This window comes from Dreissena polymorpha, chromosome 1, assembly GCF_020536995.1.
Source record: "Dreissena polymorpha isolate Duluth1 chromosome 1, UMN_Dpol_1.0, whole genome shotgun sequence".
Taxonomy (NCBI): domain Eukaryota; kingdom Metazoa; phylum Mollusca; class Bivalvia; order Myida; family Dreissenidae; genus Dreissena; species Dreissena polymorpha.
In genome coordinates, this window is record NC_068355.1 from 49,089,458 (window position 1) to 49,106,709 (window position 17,252).

Here is a 17,252-nt window from a genome sequence, read left to right on the forward strand (position 1 = left end):
GGTCATCTTAGTCACTGCCTCTCCCAACGAGGTCATAACTTGGCACCAACTTGTCTAAATCGTTTCTCCAATAGCGCTACATCACTCACTGAATCATATTTAACTAATGGAAAATGAGAATTTTAAACAAAGAATATGATCAAATACATATTCAAAATGAACAAATACTGAACATAAATACAGCAACAACAAGATATTTATCGGTTTTCAGTTAATTCACCGTGTGTCGCTTGTTATTTAATTGCTCCAGACATCTTGCTCCTTATTTTACTTGCCCCATCTGTTTCCCCGCGCGGGGCCCCATTTCTCAGCGTCCCGATTGCGAATCGGGTTACATTTCATCATGACGAGAGCGTTCAGATTTTGGCAGTTATTACCGTGAAACAAATACATAACATGGATCTCTAGCAGCTTCTAAAGTGAGTAAATTTCTTCACTGAGCATTTTTTGTGATTGTTAATTGTATTTTATAATTTTTGTTGAATATTGACCCGTTCTTTTAAAATAAACATTAACGGGCTGCAGACGCCCGTAAATCGAGAGATCTCGTGCAGTTGATGTTATAACATCTGCTGCTTCTTGGATGATACTTTTAACCTTGTCAAAGCAAATTAATTACACTTGTGTACAAATATTTAATACGTTGAGTGTATGTTTACTACGGTTTATGTTGTACAAGAAAATGCTGTTCATTTTTGCTGTTTTGTGGAGCCAAAAGCCAAATGCCTGCGAAGAGACATTTCTCTTCAATCATTTCCAAATCTCATACTCACACAGGCAACATAATCCATGTTAAGGGGTTGTGTCATAAAGCCCCTTCTGTACCCAATGATGCATAACATGTGTGGAGAAACTGGAATGTTTTTGTTGTAGATTTACAACAGCTGCTTCTTTCTTGTGTGAGTGCTAATGGAAATGGAATCAATTAAAGTCAAGGCCATCCTTTGTGCTGATACTGAGTTATTTTTTTTTTGTCAAATAACTACTTTGTTCATCCCATTATGACATAATGATAAGTTTTATTTTAGAATGTTTGGCTTAGCCAGTTATTGATATTTAATATCATACATATAGTTTGGCTTCCTTAAATACATGTACATGGGCATTCCAAGCTATCTAAAAAACTAAGTACAAATGTTATGTATGGATTTGTTTTGATCAATTAAATGTCTGATTATAAACACTTGGAGACTCTTCTAGCGCAACACTTGTCACACTTGAATATCTCGGTAATGAATTAAGATTTTGATTTTAAATTGCACATGTGATCATTTGACTATATTCTGTGCAAGATAACGATAAAACCATTCATTTGTGACAATCAGGCGCTTTTACACGTGGGGTAGGTGTGGTTTTATCTTTTTGCATGTGAATATGTTGAAACGCGCTATGATTCTAATCTTATTCCAATTTCTTCATTTTAGATGGGTTGATACACCAGGAAAACATAAAATTAATATGTCTTGTATAAAATATCAGGAACACAACAGCGCAATCTGCATGTTGCAGGCTACCTTCCCCACTTGCTGAATCATCCTATCATCATGGATAAATGATTTTATCGTTCTCTTGCATATACTGTAGTCAAATGATCACATGCAAAATTTTAATTCAAAATATTTACTCATAACGGAGATATTTAAATTTGAACAAAATGCTGCATTTGAAAAGTCACCAAGTGTAGTACAACGCTATATAATTCCAATTAAATTTCTATGTCATCATTCTCAGTGGGTTTTTACACCAGGAAAACATAACATTAACTAGGAAAACAATATGGCTCGTATGAATATTCATGAGCGCAATGGTGCAAGCCAGTCGGTCATTAAGACATGTAAGTTAATGTGTTTTACTTTTCACATTATTATTTTAGGGTGTATGATTTTGAGAATTTTGCTTTTTCAGTGTTTTTTTTAATTTGTTATGTTTGATATTTTAATGTTGATCAATTTTAATTAAATTTACATGAAGTATTAGAAATGTGTTGAAATAGTCTGAGTCCAACTTTCAACAAAATTCGTTCTAAAAAAAGGGAGCTAGATCTACTATATTGATTTGAATACGCGTTAGAAAAGTCTCCAAGTGTACTTAAGACAACTGTAGGACCAACAAGAGTAGGATTATGCATAAAGTAATGTATTGATTTTTTTTAAGTCAAATACAAAAATGTATTACCGGTAAGCATTATTTTTTCTCGAACATGTTTGTGTCCTAGGAATTGTTTGAGTTAACTAATAGTAGAAATATATTAATACAATTGCTTATCCTGTAGGATAAACTGGTTTCAGGTTCATTGATTAACAATGTCTGTTAGGCAAGATTCTATCTTTACAAACATGTATTCAGTTACAGGATTCATGCTCCATTTGAATCTGTAATCAATGCTATAACATAATTCTTCTTTTACAAACTGAACTACAAACCATTCCTGAAATGCATTAGCAGATTATTGCTGTAAGATAAGGCTGCAAATATAGTTCCAGCAGTCGGTGAAGTGTTCCCCATTGATTTGCATTATTGATAAAATTGGGAGATGTAAACACTGAAGTTTGTCATAATGGACTGAGTCATGGCAGGGCTGCTGCCTTGAATTTGGTGTCTGATCAGACATTGTGTTGCATCTGCAAATAAAACCATTTGTTCTCATTGATTATCAGTACCCACTTATTGATGAATGGGAAGTTAATGGCTTTTCAGTAAAGAGCCATTGTTTGGATAAGGACTTCAAAAGTACATTGAATAATTTCCTTTATGTGTCAAAAACTATTTGGCATGCTCTTGTAATCAAAGACATCTGACATGTTTGCATATAAGATTTTAATCTACCGGTACACTGTGGCAAAATGTCTATGATGAGCACCAGTACACCAGAGTGTTAAGAGTTTCTAATGGCCCAATTTTTACATGAAATAATGATATATTGTTGTATATAGGGACCAGCTGAAATATGAAAATGGTCAGTAATGGCCAGAATTTCAGAGTTTAGACCGATCAATTGATATTTGCCATTCCTGTTTGAATAATGGGCCTATAAGCTTAGTCATAAGAGCAATTAACTGGATAAACTCTGTTCCTCTGGTACTTCAAACATGCATCCTCAAACATGAGTGTGCCATCACTAGGGTAATAGCTCTGTAGTTGTGGGAATAACTGTGTCCGACTGTTGTTACTGTTTTATAATGATCTGATGTTTGACATTGTGTCGGCTTATAATTGTGGTAGGAAGTTTGTAACAAAAGCCTTATATGGAGGTACTTGAGTCATGAGTGATTATTAGTAATGTGAGTATGCCACCATAAAAAGTAATTATGTTAACTTCATAATATAATGATGACTTTAATTGTATGTTGAAATATATATAGAAGTACTTTCTTTGGAAAGTCACAATGTAAATTTAGTATTTTCAGTTGGATTTGAAGTCATTAAGACTTGGAAGATGACATGATTGGAAATACTTATTCAGATATTTATAGTAATGTACAATTATGATATTATTTCCTATAGCATTTACTTCTTAAATGAGTAGAATTAATTTAATTATTACATTTAACAAGGCTATCTATTTGTTACTATATGTGGTTTTTATTTGATATTTTGTGTAGTTTCAATTATAAGACATTTAAAATTAATGAAAAAATATGAATCTTGTTTTCCATGATGCTTTTTTATTTATTACTTACTATTGTGCCCTTGTGGGTGGTTTGGCAAAGTAAAATGTTGCAATATTCACTTTCCAATATTTTGAATGACAGCGAATAACAAGTTAAAATTATTGTTTTCTAGTAGGCTACAATAAAAATTATTGAATGATGAACGATGACAAATATTGATTTTTTGACACTTTTTATTCTATTATCGATAAACTTCAGAAGTTTATTGAAATATTTGTAAAAGAAATTAATTAAAAAATATGAATTCTTTTAGGACGTAGTTTCAAACACAATTTTATGATAGTGATTAGACTGTCTGTACCATCAGTGATAAGCTTATAGATCTCTGTTTTATCCCATGACTGCCTCATAAACCTTTAATTGACTAGGTTCTTAAAACAGGGAAAAGAGTAATTTGGCGCACATTCAAAAACCACAATCTTGGAATTATTAAGCTGGATACAAGATCTCTGGTTTTATAGATTGTTTTGCATGTACATTTTGGTGGTTTATCAATGTCTGTTTGTGTTTTATTATACCCCTGATACAAAGGGGAGGTATTCTAGAATTACCATTGACATCTTTCTGTTTGTTTGTCCATCAGTAGACAAACAAATTTTCCATTGAATTTCTCCCACACTTTTCAACATAAAACATTCAAGCCTTCAAGAAATGTTCCTTAATATGATATGAAATTGTGCATGTGCAATTTTAATCATTAATTCACATGGTAATAGTTTTGACCACTTTTCAATTTATAATATCTGTGTGATGATTGTCATTACTGTAATAAACTTTGTTAGCAAAAATTTACATCTCACGAAGAAAAAGATTCAGATTGAGTATGTTACCATGTAGTGGCCATGTACAAAGTTTCATTAAATCGTTACTCTGGGGTCAAAGCTGCAGGCCACACTCATTGGGTCAAATAGTTTATAGACACTTACATAGCAAAATAACTCAAGTCCAGAGTTTTAATGTTACATTGTATTATGTTCCTCTACCAAATGTGTTTAAATCATGCTGTAAATGGGGTTCAATGTTTAATTGCTACAATTGGCTTCATAAAACTGTAACATGCAAAGCTGAGTGGTATTCATCACTACAGAGACAAGTTCTAGATTTTTGTTACTGCTCTCTTTCTTTTAACAACTTTCTTCTGTCTTGGGACAATCTTTGATATCTATAGTTTGTAATTTAATATTAGATTTTTAACAAGAGCTGTCTTAGGACAAAACATTTGACTATTAATTCCCTTTTTTACAGTTATGTGCCTTCAGGTTATTGTAAGGGAGCATAAATTCTACTCTGAAGCGACTTCTTATTTATATAGTTCTGTTTCACTCATATTCTAACAAAGGTATCTTCTTATATTGTTTAAAATGTTAAGTTCACATCTTTTTAATGTCCTTTGCTTAGGGGAAAAGATAGGGGTCACACATGATTTTATTTCAAACATATGGCTGTTTTTAATGGTAAAGAAAAATGTTGGATCACTTTGTATATGATTGACATTTAAGAGTTGAAAATGTTACATGTATCTTTACATGGTATTTTGCAGTTACATGGTATTTTGCAGAGAAAGCAGTCTTAAATCTTGAAAATAAAGCATGGAAAATGTTAACATAAAACCACAAGCTAAAAAGCAGCCTGAAACCTATATACAATTCTACATGTACACTAAAAAAGTATAATTCTTTGAGGAAAAAAAATGTTCCTTAAGAATCAAAATTTGCAAATATATCCTAAATTTTACCTACTACTATCTAGATAAATTTGAGAACATGTTAACAAGAGATACCCACATTTGATTTTGATCTAGCTTATTTTTGTTCACCCATAATACTTCAGCATATTTTGTTCCATATAACTATACCAGTGCTCCAGCTAGGCCTAAATTTGAGGGGGCCCCGCCCTGCCCTCCCGAACCTCCGCCCTGCCCTCCCGAACCTCCGCCCTGCCCCCCCATTTACATATGATAATTGATAAATCTCTTCTTACATTACAAGTAACTAATTTATTTCATTTTGTAGACATTATATTTAAATGGTTTAATAATAATGGGAATAATATATTCTAACAATTATTAATAACATATAAATTAAAATGCATGTCGAAGCATTCCAGAAAAGCCTGCGCACTCGAAAGTGCCTTTTTGACAAAATTCTACGCGTCGAAAGTGCCCTTTTAGCAAAAAAGCCACCCTGCCCTTTTTAAATCCTAGCTGGAGCACTGTATACATTATCCGTATCAATCAAGTCTTTACAGACTTCTAGACAGTAACAATCAGCTGCCATTTCCCCATCATTCATTGCCTCTTTTTATTACTTGTTATTCAATTAAAGCAACCTATTAGGCTGTTTTTTTTAAACTTTGTTATTCAAACGCAGCAATTAATATAGCGTTTAATTTGGCAAAGACACTATTAATGACCAAAAAACTATCCTTATGCATTTCTAAATAAATCTTCAATCTCCACAAACAAGTATCTAATGGTCATGCACTACAATTACCAATGGCTTCAATGCTGGGAAACACATTTTTATAAGTTTTTTTTTTAAGAACAGGCAAGCTTTTCTTCTTCCCTTGGCTAGGTTTCAATTAGTCTTTAGAAATTTTTTCGCTGTTTTATACCCTTAATTAGTTGCATTAATTGGTTAAATTAATAAACTGCAGTTCACTTTCAAGCCATATCAGCAAGAAAGTAATAAGCTTTTATTTTTGTATTAATATTCGCTCTTTATCTGGACTAGTTTCGCCATTTCTTACTGAGTCACAAAATTACAGCTCCTGCTAAGAAAATGCCCAGCGAATATCAATCAGAAATAAGCGCTAATCACTTTCTTGCTGATATAGCTGGTTAATGAGTGGCATTTGAACAATTTATAAAAGTAATAAAGGATATATTGCGGCCAAATAACCTATCTCCGCATGGACGTGGCCATCTTATTTGTCACATGATTTACTCCCGCTGGGATTGTCTTATTCCTCGTAAGTTATCAATATCTCTTCTTTACACAGGCTCTCATCTTAAATATTATTGTGTTGATAAAGTAAATAGCTCATGAAAAGGAATGACCAGTGAAAATCATTGAACTTCTTGCACTTGTTTACAGCCAACACTGCTGTATATCTGTCATGAAGTGCTGTTACTCAGCAATCTATCACTGTGTTGAACAGCATCCAGGTGATGATGGAGGCATTATAAGGAAGCTAGTCTTCAAAGGCCTGGGGGTAATGGATAATTGTAGTTCAATTACCTTAGGAGATGCTTATCAGTTGATGCCACACCTGATCAGGTGTGATAATCAGGCTCTTTGATGAACAATTAGCTGCAATTGGGTAAATCTGTTGGCAGCCACATCAAATATTGCATTCATGTACATTTCTTGATGAGTAAGTAGAGAATGATTCATATTTGAAATGAAGTATTCTTGTAGTTTGATCAGTGCAATAACCAATAAAATTAAATTGATCATTAACAGTGCTATAAGTACTAATACTGTACTTTTATGGCATTAACTATGCTTTTCACTTGTTGTGAACATCATATCTATTAACGAATCGCAATAAGCAAATCATATAAAACAAAATATTGGCACTTTAACATATTTGTTTTCTTTTCCACAATGCACTTACCAGCATCTGCAAAATAGCAAACACGAAGAGATCAATTGAACAGGTCATGTATGTTTGCAATCTGTAACCGCAGAGGGCATCTGCAATAAATATTGATGTCATGGCATGATACTTTTGTAGCTGAAGTAAAAGGTTTGAAGCATGCATTTTGCAGAATTACCAGAAATTGTCAAGATACACCCAAATAAGATTTATAAAAAATTTTTTAGGGAAGATATCTCTCATAAGCAGCATTCGCAGGATTATGGATCCTGCTGCATAAATTAATGGGAAAGTTGGTGTTTCCAAAGCAATATCTCTTAATGTTTGTTTGCATATTTACTATCAACATAATTATCAACTTGTAACATTATTCAAATGTTTAGAAAAAAAAGCTCAGACAGATATACAGACCAAAGAGACAATTTTTGGGACAATCCCCTGTCTTCTAATCAAATAAAATATTTAGGGACTGAAAATCCTAGCAATATTTTGATTAGTTTGAGAAGTGCATGTCTTAATTAAATAGACACCACCTTCAACTAAGATAGCCATCAATTCAGAAGGGGTCAGTGTAAACATGAGTACTAGGGGGAAGTGAGGTGATGGGGGGTCAGTGTAAACATGAGTACTAGGGGGAAGTGAGGTGATGGATGGGGTGATCATGTTTTTGAAAAGCTCCTACAGGCTGGGAGATGGTGCCAGAGATAAACTGACAGCAGCAATCAAGATCAGTGGACTGACAGGCTACACTCCACTCTTTTCAGGCTGGCTCCCTAGTCTGACCTTTCTGCACCTAAGTCTGGGAGTCACTTCTCTGGGGACTTAAATTATAAGAGAGTTAGCAAAGAGCTCAGGGTTCCCCGCTGTCGATCGCTATTGGCGCCAATTGCGACAAAATAAAAAATCTGGCGACAAAATTTTGTAAATGGCGATTTAAAAAAAAATCGGCATTTTTCTGCGTTCATATTTTCTTAAAATGACAAAAGACGCTGTGTTAACCAGCCGCTTTACGGCAGTCGTAATAATATAGATTTCCATGATGTAAGCGATACAGCTGTAATCAATGGAGCGTGGTGCTGACTGCAGACTACTGCAAAGTGGCATGCAATGGTGATAATTGCGATTATCTAGATGTTGTTACAAGATATCTTAATTGGTCGGCAGTTTAATTGCTTCAGAGATAAGACAACATTGAAATAAACCGACTGACTTTGTGCTTAAATGTGAAGTGTTTGTCACAGTGTTCGAAGCCGATTCCAAGACCGTTACATTGACAACCATGTGACACTCAAAAAGGTAAGTATCGATTGTGTTTAGAAAAATCAGTGTAATTATAGAAAATAATTAAACATTTTAGATATATTGATTCTAATTACATTTAAACGGTGACATTTCTGTTTTACTCGTCAACATGGCAAGTTCAGAGTGTATAACAACTTTTAGAAAGTGAACATTAGATTATGATAATTATGAGACTCATTCAAAAATGCAAATGTTTCCCCGCTAACATTTACCAGCTAGCAAACAAAACCCAAACAAAGACAGTTGTTAAACAGAATTTCATTTCCTTCAATATGATTTCCAACACACAATATATGCTGTATGAACTCTATATACTCTCAAAACTAATCAATTAATTCACTACCGGATGTACTGTTTTAAAAAAAGTAAACATCTTTAAGCACATGAAAATCCATTTGACACACATGACAATCTATTTTACACACAATTTAATATACATGTACACAAATGCTTTGACTGTTGTGTTATTAGCTTTATGTAGTATGTCATGTGCTAGCACACATTTATATACTACACATTAGTAGATTATTATTAGTAGTATATTAATATTATTTTTCCCTTTTTGTATTTTCAGATTACCAGAAAGCTGCATGCTGAAGCAACCAAGCTGTGGCAACATATTCAGGCTGCTAAGAAGGTGTCAATAAACAAGACTTACAACTGATTGAATGTGCCTTTATTTCATGAACAATGTTAAATGTGTTGTTATTCTTAATAATACTGTTATGAAATCAATTCATTTAACATACTGTTCAATGCTCAGTTTTTGTTTGTATTACAATGACATGATCTTCATTGCCCAAATGTAGCCCCAGTGTGGCAACAACTTTTTTAATTTGGCGAAAGTGAGTGGCGACAACTTTTTTAAAGCCCAGAGGGAACCCTGAGAGCTGTGCAGGCATTTCACATTATATTTGTATTGAATCTACATGGTATATATTCATTGATTTGTCCCTATTTTAGTATGTCCTGAATAGACAGCTGTGATAACATTCGAGGGGTGAACAGAAGACTGTTGTAACTCATATTAAATAAAGAAGGAGATACGACAGTTTTCCGTTCAGCCCGTCATGTTTAAAGCCTGAAAAGGCAAGAAAATATTAAATCATACAAATTTTCATCAGTTTGTATGAATGTAAATGTAGATTATGTTGAATTGACTTACTCTCATTTTGCAATGACTGCTGCTTTCTATAGACTTACATACACTAATATACAATTAAATACATTTACAAGTCCTTTTAGGGGTTCTGGACAGCAACAAAACACTCACACACTACCAACAGAATTGAATTTCCATCACAGATCATTAATTTTGTTCATACAGAGAGATCACATAATCGTTGAAGGTTTCTTGATTACCAAAGAACATCATTTGTAGGATTTATTTGTTTTTCTAATCAGATTGCATGTAATTATAATGTTATTCATGAAGCTAACTGTGGTTTCCACTTCTGGGAAGGATGATTGAAGATGTATCATTTTCGGTTCTTTGTTTTCTGAAATTAGTCAGCTGTCTGCATTAAATCGCTTATAAAGCATGCAAGAAAATATAAAGTTGTCCTTAAATGATCAGCTTAATGTAAATTTTAATTCTTAGATTTGCATGAGAGCAAAACACCATTATTTTTCAATTATTTAAATATTTAATCATGGTCACCTTGATGGTAATAGTTAACAATTGGCAAACATAATTTTAATTGTTAAATTAAAAAAAAATTGTCAAGGAATATAACTTGTATGACAAATTTATTGTATTTATAATACTTGTCCCTCAACAATGAAATATATTGCCACATTGTTCCTTTAAAGTCTCTATAACGCTCAAAATCAACGAAAATTGTGTAAAGTACACTTCAACACCGTTATTTCGAAGTCGTCGGGACCGTTAAAAAAACTTCGGATTAATGATTATTCAAAATAAAATTTTTACAAAAGACTTCTTTGATTTCTTAAAAATAAAACGTTGTGGAATTCGCATGGATCGGTTACATGCTTACTTAAAAACGTAAACTAGTCAGATAGCAATAGCTTTCTACTCGTAACAAACGGGGGAATAAAACGATTCTTTTTCTTGTTTTTATTTTTCTCTAATTACAGAACATATGAAATAAAAGGAATAACACAAATTATCAGACATACATACATACATATGAATACATTTTCGGAAATGAATTAACCTTTTTTTAAATAATACGCGATGTCTCTCTGAACACTGGCGTTCGCGCAGACAACAAAGGTGTAATTATCGGCTTTTGACGCGCCACGACAAAGGTGTGAAAAAACGCTCAGTATTTTGCAGTTTTTACTTCGAATTAATGATTGATAATTAGGTGCGAATTATAGTGTTGGGACCGACAGAATCACTTCGAATTAACGATTTCTTCGGTTTAACGAAGTTCGGATAAACAATGAAATTCTACATTAAACAAAGGAGAACCAAAATCGGGACCCGAAAAATACTTCGAAATAACGGTGACTTCGGATTATCGGTGTTCGAAATAACGGTGTTGAAGTGTATATAGTAAAATAAAGTTTACACCTAAACAATCAGTGTTCCTTATAGCAGTAGCAACAATTTCAACGCTAAATGTGGTATGATTACATAGATTTTTGTAGATACAAAATGCTCGTTTTTATTTATTTGTGATCACAATAAATTCCATGCTAATTTCCTGCAAAAAATATCTACTCATACGGCACACGAACACTAAAATGGTACCATGTTAAAACCATAATAAAGAGAGCATTTTGTATCCACAAATATCTATTTTACCAGACCACATCTGGTGTTGAAATTTCGGCAATTGCCATAACAAACAATGATTTTTAATTGTTTAGCTTTATTTTACGAAATATTGTAAGAAATTTTGGTAGGTTTTGAGTAGTAATGTTACTTTAAGCTGTGTCACTTATATTTTACACGTATAATATTTTCTTTTATTTCTACTTATACGAAGAAATGTTTTTACGTTTATTAGGTCTGAATTTGTTTTTAACAAGTTTGATTCTATAATTTTAACATAAAATTAAAACAAAATTATGTCTGAACATTGATAATAGCATTCCAGGTGACTGGTGTTGTATTGGCAGCTGAGTCAAAGCTGTATATTGTTCATGTTGATGATGTTTTAATGAGACTGTCTGACCCTTGACAATCAACACATGCACTGGATATTTGCTGACAAGCAGCTGTCTGGCTGGGCATATTGCAGACAGAGTCTGGCCAGTAAGAGAGAATCAACGTGAGAGAATGGCTGAAGGAATTTAATTGTTCGTTTCCATGCACAGGATTTGATGGCTTTGGCATTCAATTTCATCGATTCAGAGCTAAAGATGATGTACAATCGATATTGGACAGATACATGAAAGTCTAGATTGAAGCTATTGCTTTCATGTTAATTTAAATCTAAATGCATTTTTAAATGGTATAATCGTACATATTCATTTTATGTTGGATTCACTTCTATAAGCAGATACGTGGTTATAAACTTATAGCTTTATGATTGCTTTGCAGACATTAAAAGTAAATATATGTGTGTTGCTTAGAAAAATTATTTGTTAGCTTACACTTAGAATTGCAGATGAGATATTCTTCCAAATTTATATCAAAGTCTTAAAGAATGTTTTATAGATATGTAGCATGTGTTACTTGCACATTTCTGCACTTAATTATTTCCTAGTCCATGTATCAGAAACAACTGGATGAAAACCATGCAGGCAGAACAGCGAAACGTTAAACTGTTGATACCACCATCTAATACTGCACCTGTCTCTTTTCACAGGTGAACATGATTAGTTATTTGACAAAACACACAAACATACTGTTGAATAGTGTGGTTTCTGTATGTATACAGAAAGCCTTCATGCTTATCAGGCCAGGTAAGATTGCAGCCTCTTTGCTCTGTCAACAGTGGATATGCTGAACAAGTTTGGCCCCACAAAATGCAGGTCTGCCAAAGATTGTGCTCTCTAGAGTTGCTGTGATCTAGACAAGTAATGAATTTTAAACCTGGAATAATTGAAGTTTTTTTGGAGTAGCTGTTTAACCTAGCTTTGCATCTAAGCTGGCCTTTGTAAGCATCCAACAAATTTTTAATATAAAATTTCCCGCTGGCAACTTTTCAAAATAGAATATGTTCAATCTACAGTTTTCAAATTTGCATTATTAGTGCGTTTTGCAACGATGTTGACTGCACGTTCAGCATGAAATAATTTTATCTCTAACAAAAAGGCTTGAGGGATAGAACAGTTTCACATTCAACTCTACAAACAAAATGTTGTTACAATAACTGCATCAAAACTTGAGTAGAAGTTCTTTCTTTTAAACATTGACCTTGACCTGATACATCCAAAATACAATCCCAAGCTAGGTGACTCCATGCAAGCTTGCTATATGCGAAGCTTCATCAAGTCGTTGAATGGAAACCACCACTTTGATGCTGATTGCTTGCAAGCTTGCTTGACCTATACCCCAATATTTGTTTCAATAATCTTATTCTGTATTATAGTATATTTGTTGTTTGTATCAAGCATGCATGCAGACTTAGCTTGGAGCTGCAGTCATTTAAATGAAATTAATAATATTTTTACTTTGAAAACCTTGGTTTGGTGGCATTGTTATGTTTCTTGTTTACAGTAACATTAGTTGTTTGCATGGATACAGCTGGAAGTTAACCCTTTGCGTGCTGGGAAATTTGTTGTCTGCTTAAATGTCGTCTGCTGAATTTCTAAAATTAGCATTTTCTTTGATTTTTTTCAAAGAATACTATCAGCAAAGCAAACAGTTTGGATCCTGATGAGACGCCACATTGTGTGGCGTCTTATATGGATCCAAACTGCTTGCAAAGGCCTTCAAAATTCGGTTCCAGCACTGAAAGAGTTAACAACTAAAGCAATGTACAAAAGTCTAGAAAATCCTCATAGGGAGCATTCTGTCATTTTTTTCCTTGAGGCTTATTTTATGTCCGGAGCTAAAAAGTATGTCTTTAGCTGCTTTCTTTTCCATAAAACATTAAAACTCTAATCAAGATTGCATACTAGTGTGCAACAAAGAAGCATTATGAAGTATATTGCTGACTCTGTGGTATACATGTATTAGGGACCCTCCCCCTATATCAAGGTAGTAAATGCTAATGAGCCGCCATCCTAGCAATATACTTTGATGCAAGTTATTTGCTTTTTATGTCTTACTTGATTATTTTTATGGGCAGATATGGGATAATTATATTCTATCTGGATGGAGCTAAACCTCTCTCTTAGACCCTGAAATGTTTCAGTCTGGAGTACAGTAAAAAATGTCTCATTAGGTTAAATATTCTGGATTCATTTTCTGGGCAACATTTTATCCCACCCATGGTTCTTTTCAGTCAATACTAGAGGTTAAGAAATGGAAATCTGGAAAAAAAAATATTGTTGAAGCAGTGCCAGTCAATTGCAATACATTTTTTTGTTTGCACACTTCATTTTATGGAGAAGACAATAACACAAATTACAATATGCAAACATTTACTGAAATGTATTTATTTTTTTCTCAATACACAGTGTGCAGTTAGTTATTTAATTTATGATAATACTTTTAGTTCATTGGTTTCAGCGTAGATTATTTTTAGCTATTTTACTAATAAAGTCTATAAAACCACCTTATCCTTGCGGTGTTAGTGCGGTCAGTTATCAGCTGCGTTCGAACAATTGGTCCTTCAGCATGTATGGCCATCTGACTTTTGAGCGTAAGATGTATAAGGAAAAAACTGATAATATGTTATCATTTGAATGATGTATATATATCAGATATGTAATGACACTAGATTTTGCACACAATATAAATTCAATGCAACAAAAGCATAAAATAAACAGATTTGTTGAGTTTAGTGTAAGCTCATATTATCAACCCATTCGAAACTATTTCCAAAACAAAAAAGAAAAAATATAATTTTTGGTTAAAAATGAACATGAAGCTATATTTCTATTTAAAACTTGTATTATATGATAAGTATAAAAAACATTTCTTCATGTTAAACTTAAAAAATAATCGACGGGTAATAACCAACGGTATGGTGTTCTACGCGTAGGAATTTAACCACGAGGGTGTAGCCCGAGTGCTTTGATAACAAGCATTGGAACAACATACCGTTGGTTATTACCGCAATAACCACGGTTACCAGTCGATTATTTCGATTCTAACACAATTTCATTAATAAGTTATCTGCAATATAAAGGTTATAAATGAGAATTATATTAACTGAACGCCCTCCACTTTTATGCAAAAATGTGACGTAACCCCAAGGATGAAAATCAATAGTCGTCCTTCATTCATAAACAGTGCGCAAACAATCAAAGTGACTTCACTTTAAACAACCGTTGGTATATCGGGGAAATAACCCACGGTAAGCTCCCTTCTCATTCTAATGTGCGTGCGTGTGCGACTGTGGTAGAATAAAAATTATACCATATGTTTTTATTGAATGGTTAATAATAAAAATTAACTCTACAATATGTATTTTCTGTTGTTTGGTTAAAAAGGATGAGGTCTGGTAAAATCTTGTGAGGTTGAATAAATTTTAAATTTTATCGGACCTCATGTCCAGTAAGATTTTTTTCTTTTGTATGGGTTGATATTATCATATAACTTTTGCTCTTCCACTCATGATAAATATTTGTGTATGACTTCTCATAAAATGATAATAGGATCCTACTCGGAAACACATATCCTAAATGTCAGTCATGAGTTTTCCAATAATTGGTTTAAATTTCAGAGGTATTTGATAGTACATAATCCAATCAATTAACCAGTTAAATCCATGGAGAGACAAACTTAAACAAACAGAAAGATGGAGAAAATAGTCAATTTATCCATTAAAACCTGTTATTTATGGATTGTGTAGACCAATTTTAGATCTATTTTTATGTTTGTGGTTTACAACAGCATAATCAAATCAATTTACTTAAAACTTTTGGGCAAACCACATTAGACAAACAGACAGATGGAGACATTAGCCAATAGCCAAGTTGATTATTGCCAATGAAGAATTGAGAGTTCCAATTATGTGTATATTTGACTGTGGTTAACAATAACATAATACTGGTAGTTACATAATTCAATTAAGTTATTTAAAATCCTTGAAAAAAATACCTAGGACAAACTGAAAGGTAGTGCTCATCTTTCAACCATTTTACTTAACCAATCAAGTGCAATGTGTTCCCTGTATTCTGAGGTAGCATTTTCCAGTTTTCTCCATTAACTCTATCAGTGCTGGAACCCAATTTTGAAGGCCTTTGCAAACAGTTTGGATCCAGATGAGACGCCACAGAACGTGGCGTCTCACAAGGATCCAAACTGTTTGCTATTCTGATAGTATTTTTTGAAAAAAATTGAAAAAAATGCTAATTTTAGAAATTCAGCAGACGACATTTTAGCAGAGGACAAATTTCCCAGCATGCAAAGGGTTAACTTGTTGCTTCATTAGAATCAGAGAAGCAGGTGTGAAAATATTTACAGGTATCTGATTAACTTGACCCAGACAATGTGTGTGGTAGGGATGCAACCAATCAGAACTGTTCTCATAATGAGCCTTGCTTTGGAAAAACAGGATTTAATGCATGTGCTTAAAGTGTAGTCCCGGGAAAGCCTGTGCACAGACTTATCTGGGACGACACTTTCTGCCTAAACCAGATTTTCACATAGAGAAGACTTAATCCTTTAAACGAAAAAACTACACAAAAAGGGAAAATTTAATATGGGTCAACACTTAATGCACATGCGTCATTAGCCCCTGTTTCTCAGACAACAGCTCATACAAATTCTGAGCCTTATTCTTTAAAGTTGATTCAGTTTCAGATTTATCTTGCAAAAAATTTGCTAACATTTTATGTAAAAATATTGTCTAGTCTGACATAACTTCAAGTTTATGGCCTTGTATGGTAACTTCAAGTTTATGGCCTTGTATGGTAAAACTGAACATAATTTAAATGCACTTAAGTGATTCCCTAATTGTCATCAGAATACTTGTGGGTAAAACTTTGTATATTAAGACGCAATTGTTTTACAAAGAAGTTTCTGTTGGTTTCTGCAGTTTTTGTGAGGAGGCTGGGTGTGTCTGAACGAGAAATAAAAAATTGTAAATGCTTTATGACGGAAACACTCAGTGTTTTGTTAAAGTCATTAAACAAGTGATTCCACTTAAATAAAGGAGCAGTTTGTTGCCTTGTATGAAATCAAAATTGACATTCCATATGTTCTGTCGAGAATGCAGATTGTTTTAAATTGTTATTTTACTGGGTTTAACCAGTAATGCTATTTAGAAAAATTTAAAACGTGGTATATATAACAGGAACTGTGGGCATGCATAAGCAAATAAAAGTCAAATTGAAATACGGTTCTTGATTATCCCTTTGAGGTCAAATTTCTGATGGCAGAGTTGTGTGTAATTGTGGTCACAAGAATTACCGAAATACTGAAACACTGCTGAAGTACTGAAACACTGCTGAATACTCACTAAATGTTGTAAGCTGCTGCAATATGTACTAATCTTATAGGTGATGTAATCTTCTATGCACACAGTGGTTGTGCAATTTATTAATCTCTAGTCTCTAAGGTTGGTTTTCCTCATTTGCCACCTATGTTAATCATGAAATCAAACAACAAAGTGATAGTTTGTGATAATAAAACTTCTTCCAAGG

At 33.3% G+C, this 17,252-nt stretch overlaps 1 protein-coding gene across 3 annotated transcripts in view; it reads left to right on the forward strand.

The window, feature by feature from the left end:
* The first annotated feature begins 312 nt into the window (after positions 1-312).
* LOC127879592 (uncharacterized) overlaps positions 313-17,252 on the forward strand; it is a 64,790-nt gene continuing 47,850 nt past the window's right edge. Inside the window, exon 1 of one of the 3 annotated variants that reach the window (XM_052426555.1) lies at positions 313-419. The gene's annotated coding sequence lies outside the window, so the exon portion shown is untranslated. Of the gene's footprint in view, positions 420-3,129; positions 3,282-3,331; positions 3,473-17,252 lie in introns of those variants that run through there. The other 2 variants (XM_052426561.1, XM_052426568.1) reach the window with 2 other exon arrangements.